The sequence below is a fragment of the Rattus norvegicus genome, chromosome 7 (assembly GCF_036323735.1).
Source record: "Rattus norvegicus strain BN/NHsdMcwi chromosome 7, GRCr8, whole genome shotgun sequence".
NCBI classification, from domain to species: domain Eukaryota; kingdom Metazoa; phylum Chordata; class Mammalia; order Rodentia; family Muridae; genus Rattus; species Rattus norvegicus.
The window spans coordinates 12768791-12775526 of record NC_086025.1 but is presented as its reverse complement, the minus strand read 5'-3'; the positions used below and the strand labels follow the sequence as shown (position 1 = coordinate 12775526).

At 42.5% G+C, this 6736-nt stretch overlaps 1 protein-coding gene across 1 annotated transcript in view; it reads right to left on the bottom strand.

Annotated features, from left to right (window-relative positions):
* Positions 1 to 6736, bottom strand: part of Ftl1l5 (ferritin light chain 1 like 5) — a 576109-nt gene that overhangs the window by 95986 nt on the left and 473387 nt on the right. The gene's annotated exons all lie outside the window — the stretch shown is intronic.

Sequence of the window (6736 nt, the reverse complement as noted above, 5' to 3'; positions counted from 1 at the left end):
AACAATACAAAGAATCAATGAAACAAAGAGTTGGTTCCTAGAGAAAATCAACAAAATAGATGAATCCTTAGACAAACTAACTAAAAGACAGAGAAAGAATATCCAAATTAACAAAGTCAGAAATGAAAAGGGTAACACAACAAACATTGAGGAAATCTAAAGAATAATTACCTTACTTCAAAAAAAAACATGTACTCCACAAAATTGGAAAATCTAAAAAGAAATGGACAATTTTTTCAATAGATGTCACTTACCAAAGTTAAATCAGGATCAGACCATCTAAATAAACCTATAACCTCTAAGGAAATATATAAGCAGTCATTAAAACTCTCCCAACCAAAAAAAGCCCAGGGCCAGAAGTGGCTGTTCCTAAAGTGCCTGTCTGTGGATCCTGTTCCCCTAACTGGGCTGCCTTGTGTGGCCTCAGTAGGGGAGGATGAGCTCACCCCTGCAGAGACTTGATGTTCTATGGTTGGGGAACCATATGGAGGGGGATCTTTCGTCCTCTCGGAGGTTAAGGGGAGGGTAAGGAAGTATCTGTGCGAGAGGGGGGCATCTAGGAGGGGGCGGCAATTGGGATGAAAAGTGAATAAATTAATTAATGGAAAACAATAGCAACAAGTCAGTTCTTTTAGTCATGCCTTAGTAACTGCCTATTCTATTCAAATACATTTTGGGAAACATTTGAGACAGAAGCAAGCTGATATCTGAGACCAAGGCTAGCCTGATCAAGAGAGCGAGTGCCAGGGCTACACAGAGAGACCCTGCCTACAAAAGCAAGCAAACAACAATAAAGTGTTAGATAGACACAAAGACTAATACATTTATTATGAGTGCACTGCATACTCAAGTAATTTTTTCAAGTAGGTTGAAAGCATACTTGTTTTTCTTTCGTATGAACTTTCTGAAGCTTTTCCAATGATCAGAAATTACACTACCTACGAAAACCAGCTATCTGAAGGCTGAAGGAAAGAGTTGAAATATTGGTATTTTTTTTTTCACAAGGAAAGACAGAGCTCTGTGGGAAATTCCCCTAACAGCAGGAGGCATTAGGCCCAATTCCGCAGGTGACCCAATATGGGAGGAAAAGGAGGAGAGAAGAGAGGGAAAAAGCCAAGATGATGGGAGGAGGGGGCAAATCAGCACAGACATATGAGAGGAGATGGGCAACCACACAGTTCATCCACATCCCTACAAAACACAGTCTGGACTCGGCATCACCAGCCCTCGCAGCACTGCAAGGTACGTGTAGGCACAGGCTCATAGCAAGAGTGCTGCCGACTGCAGTGAAACAGCAGCACCAGTACAGAACAGTGAGGGACTCAAGGTTCAAGGCTGCCTGTGGGTACCCACTTCAAGAGCACATGTGGCAGACCCCACTTTCCACTGAGCTGTCCAGCACCAAGGAAACCTTCAGGTGGCAGCTCCACATAGCACCAAAGCAGACTGGCCACCCGGCACTCCAGCAGCCCACATACCTTCACCATTTCTGTGCCTCAGATGTGCCCTGATGTCATTTCAAAATAGCTTGCAAATTACCCAAGCCTGGTAGTCATAGGGATCCCCACTGCTGTGTAACCTTTAAAAAGATGGCAGAGGCAACTCCTTATGCCTATCCATGATCCTCATTGGACAGTTCTTTCTTTTAGGAATAAGGTCTGTGAGTGATGAACTGTACCCAGTCTTCCTCCTCAACCTTAAGTATTAAGACCTTTGGAGGAAGTGCAAATGCATGACCTTAATGCCAGAACTCTTGAGGAAAGAGAATGTCTGTGAACTCAAAACCATGCAGGGCTACATGGAGATATCCTGTCTCAAAACCAAAGGAGATGGACATCGTGGCTTGCCTTTTTAATACCAGCACTGAGGCAGATGCAAGAACGTTGAGTTAGGGGGATAGCCTGGTCTAGAGAGCTAGTTTCATGAAAGCAGGGATGACTCAAAGAAACCCCATCTTAGAAAAACAAAACAAATAAGTGAAACCAAAGCCAAACCAAAAGAGAAAAAAATAATTACATATTACCCTTGTACTCTGGTCCTTGCGCTTTGGAACAAATAAACTTATTCCAATTTGAAATTTCACTGCTTGAAGACAGCATTCTCTGAGATTTTCCACCTGCCTTTTCCCCTAAAACAAAGCCTTAAATTTGCTCTATATATTCCAAACTCGTGCCTCAAAGGGAAAACACAGGATTTCATGGTAGAAACAGGGAGGCTCAAGCACAGGAACCATGTGTTAGATCTGATAGGAAAACTCAAAGATTTGAGAAGACCCAAAAGCCCATGACCGTCTCACACTTCGTGTTTCGATGTATCCATTTTCTGTCAAGAAAATTAAAACACAGCAACAAGAGACTACAATTACTCAGTGGATGGATAAAATAGACACACAGGGCAAGAGTGCTCCACCACAGATTCAGAGTTGTGAGATGCAAGCTTCAGAAAGCATTTTATTGGCCCAGGGTCATGAAGAAAGCTCCCATTCACTAGAGTGAATCCTCCCAAGCATCTGGATGGCATACACTGCTGACAAAGAGTCCCACAACGGGCATTCTCTAGAGATGATGCACACACACCAAATAACTTAACCATGGGGCTTCCTCATGCCTGCAGTGCTCCAAAGTCATGAAATAACTCTTTCAACAGCATAATATTCACCAGAGTAATAATGTCAATCAGGCACATTTAGACTATTTTATGAGTATAGATGGTTTTTTTTTTTTTTGCACACATATCAGTGTATTTCATGTGTGTATGGTGCTGAAAGGATGACATAAACCCCATTTGTCCCCACTTAAGGACCAGACCTGATTTTTCAAAGAAGGTCATAAGACACCAGACCATAAAATCAAACAAAGTCATAAAACCTCTTCCCAAAGAACAGCCTGGGGATATCCACAAAAATGGGGAAATATCTTATCTCAGGATGGGCCATCTGTGCTGGGCAGCCCTATCTCTCCTACGGTTAAACATTCATGACATAGGAATGCAGACCACTGACCACCTCTGCCTGCCCCCCAAGCACCCACCAATCAAATCTCAGATTACCTAGTCCCTCTAGAGAGTGCTCCCCATTGCCTATAAGAAGACCTTCACGCCTTTATCTGAGGTGGCCATCTTGGAGAATGGTTGACCCTGTATTCTGGTTGTTTTCTGCAGAATAAATGCTCTTTGTCTTTGCATACTGAGTCTGGGGTCTTCAGTCAGCAATTTTTGGACCCTTATAGTGCACTGGGACATCAGAAGACAGAATAGTTTTCCTTGGAACTGGAGTCACAGACTGTTGTGAGCCACCATGTGGGTGCTGGGAATCAACTGTGATCCTCTGGAAGAAAAGCATGTGCTCTTAACTGCTGAGCCACCTCTCCCTCCCTTGTTCACGCAAAGCTTTCAGCACAAATAAATAGTAAAATTCACAACTATTTTCTACAGGAGTCTACCGAATTATGTCTCTAAATGTGACAGGCACAGATGTTCTTCATATTAGAGGGACTGTGATAAGTAATCTATGTCATGACTGTCTTCCTAAATAGCTACAATCCTGGGGAGTCCAGAAATGCCCCGTGGAAATATTATCTTGGCTGGACTTGATGGCCACTTGCAACCCCACATGAAGGATAGAGGAAGAAAAGGAGTCTCAGCTGAGGATCCAGCTGAGCAAGGTAAAAACTATATCAAAAAAAGGGATAAACTATATCAAGGCAGGAGTAAATAAGGGGGCAGGAGGGAGACTCTTTTTGCAACAACTGGGCAGCTCTCGTCCCTGCTGGGTAAGGCTTTCCAGGTGCGGTTGGCTTAGGGAAGATTCCTATAAGCAAATTTTAACCTACGTTCTCTAAGGAATTCCAATCGACTCACAGATTCCCCAGATGGAGCTGGGGCAGAATCTTACCTATGTTTGTTGTTCAAGCCTTAGGAGGAATTGCTTTATATCTTCCCCTGGGAAGGAATTTTAGCAACACTTAGATGCTTGGCAGGATATATTACCCAGCATGTCATATTCTATTACAGCAACAGCAAATAAGTTAAGACATCCATCTTTTTCACTGGGATGTGAAAGCCACCATTCCCCTTACCGAGATCTGTGGGAACAACCATATTTAGAATGACAATGTGACAGTAAGTGGAATTATAAAAAAAAAAAACCAAACAAATAAAAAATTCCCAAAAGACAAAAAACAGATAACTCCAGTGTATTTTGGTTTCTCAATCTATGGTAATTGAGAGTTTTACTGGATATAGTAGCCTGGGCTGACATTTGTGTTCTCTTAGGGTCTGTATGACATCTGTCCAGGATCTTCTGGCTTTCATAGTCTCTGTTGAAAAGTCTGGTGTGTTCTGATAGGTCTGGCTTAATGTTACTTGACCTTTTTCCCTTCCTGCTTTTAATATTCTTTCTTTGTTTTGTGCATTTGGTGTTTTGGCTACTATGTGATGGGAGGAGTTTCTTTTTCTGGTCCAATCTATTTGGAGTTTTATAGGCTTCTTGTATGTTTATGGGCATCTCTTTCTATAGGTTAGGGAAGTTTTCTTCTATGATTTTATTGAAGATATTACTGGCCCTTTAGATTGGGAGTCTTCACTCTCTTCTATACCTATTATCCTTAGGTTTGATCTTTTCATTGTGTCCTGGATTTCCTGGTTGTTTTGGGCTAGGAGTCTTTTGCGTTTTACATTATCTTTGATGGTTGTGTCAATGTTTTCTATGGTATCTTCTGCCCCTGAGATTCTCTCTTCTATCGCTTGTATTCTGTTGGTGATGCTTGCATTTATGATTCCTGATCTCTTTCCTAGGTTTTCTATCTCCATGGCTGTCTCCCTTTGTGATTTCTTTATTGTTTCTATTTCCATTTTTAGATCCTGGATGGTTTTGTTCAATTCCTCTTGCTGTTTGCTTGTGTTCTCCTGTAATTCTTTAAGGGAGTTATTCCTGTCCTTCTTAAAGTTCTCTATCATCATCTTGAGATATGATTTTAACTCTGAATCTTGCTTTTCAGGTGTAATAGGGTATCCAGGAATTGCTGAAGCGGGAGAACTGGGTTCTGATGATGCCACATAGCCTTGGTTTCTGTTGCTTAGGTTTTTTGTGCTTGCCTCTCGCCATCTGGTTATCTCTAGTGCCTGCCCTAGCTGTCTTGGCCTAGCGCCTGTCTTTCTTGTGATCCTTGTTGTGTCAGAACTCCTCAGAGTCCAGGTGTCTTTGTGATCCTGTGATTCTGTGATTCTGTGATCCAGACTGTGTCAGAGCTCCTGTGAGTCAAGCTACCTCTGAGATATCGAAGTCCTGGTGTGACCAAGCTCCTGACGTCCTGTTGTGTCAGATTTCCTCGGAGTCCAGCTTTCTCTGTGAGTTGCAGGAGCAGGTGTGGAGGCCAGAGGCCTGAGTTTGCTCGGAGTACAGATAAAACCTGGAAGGAACCAGTGCCTCTGGGTGGGTTAGGGTTTGCATATCCCTGCTTCCTATGTGGGTCCCAGTTTTGCTGGGTGTTGGAGATGATGTTGTGGTCTCAATTGTGACCTTGACTGTGTAGAGCCCCAGTGCTCCTGGTTGTGTCTGATCTACTGGAAGTCGAGCTTCCTCTGTGATCCTCCACTCTTGTGCCTGGGCCTGTTAGCGCACCTGTGATCCTGTGTTCCTGTGACCCTGGGCGTGTTAAAGCACCTGGGAGATTGGCTTCCTCTGGGCGTTATGGGAGTAAGTGCAGGACCAGCACCCAAGGTCTGCTCAGGGTACAAGTTTGGACTGGAAGGTACCTGCGCCGCTGGCTGGGTGGGGGTTCCTGTGTCCGAGTCCCAGGGAACTCAGTTACTCCGGGTTTTGGGGGGCAGATGTTGTGACCTCCTCACCTGTGATCCCAGGCGTTCTAGAACACCTGGTGACAGGCTTCCTCTGGGTGTTGGGGGAATGGGTACGGGACCAGCACCCAAGGTCTGCTCAGGGCACAATTTCAGACCGGAAGGGATTTGTTTATAGGGGTGTGTGTGTGTGTGTGTGTGTGTGTGTGTGTGTGTGTGTGTGTGTGTGTGTACCATTTACATACAGGCTCTAGAGGTCAGAAAAGAATGGCAGATTCAAGGAAGCAGGATTTACGGGTGTGTACTTCCCAACCTGGTGCTGGGTTCTTGACAGCTGAGCCATTTCTCAAAGCCCTAAACTTTCCTTTTAATTAGGTATTTATATATATATTTCCATTTTAACTTGTGAGAATATTAAAGATGCTCTTTTATAACTACTGTTTAACTCAGAGCTTTTAAAAAATTCAATGTACAAATACTCTAAATTTACTTTCAAATAATAATGTAATGTTTCATAAACAATGGAAGGATTTTACCCTCTCCAAGTTGGTCTTTGTTATGTTATGTGCTTGTTACTTTACCCCTCATTAGCTATAGTTACCTAATATACTGTGACTCTTCCCATCAACTTGAGCAAGAGTTTACCCTAAAATACAGAGGAAATTGTAAAAAGTATACACTTGTTTGTTCAAGTTAATACTCTCAGTAACATAGGAGAATGTAATATCAACATTTAACAAACAATATTATTTTTTTACTCCAATAAAGACTAGGACGAAAGAGGAAATCAGGGACAAAATCTCATTTATAGTAACATGAAAAAAAATTAGAAATAAATTCAGGCAAGAGAATAAAAGATGTTCTGAATGACAACTTCAAACAGTAAGGAATTTGAATATTCATCTCCATAACTGCCCTGAAATAATATTAACATTCTACC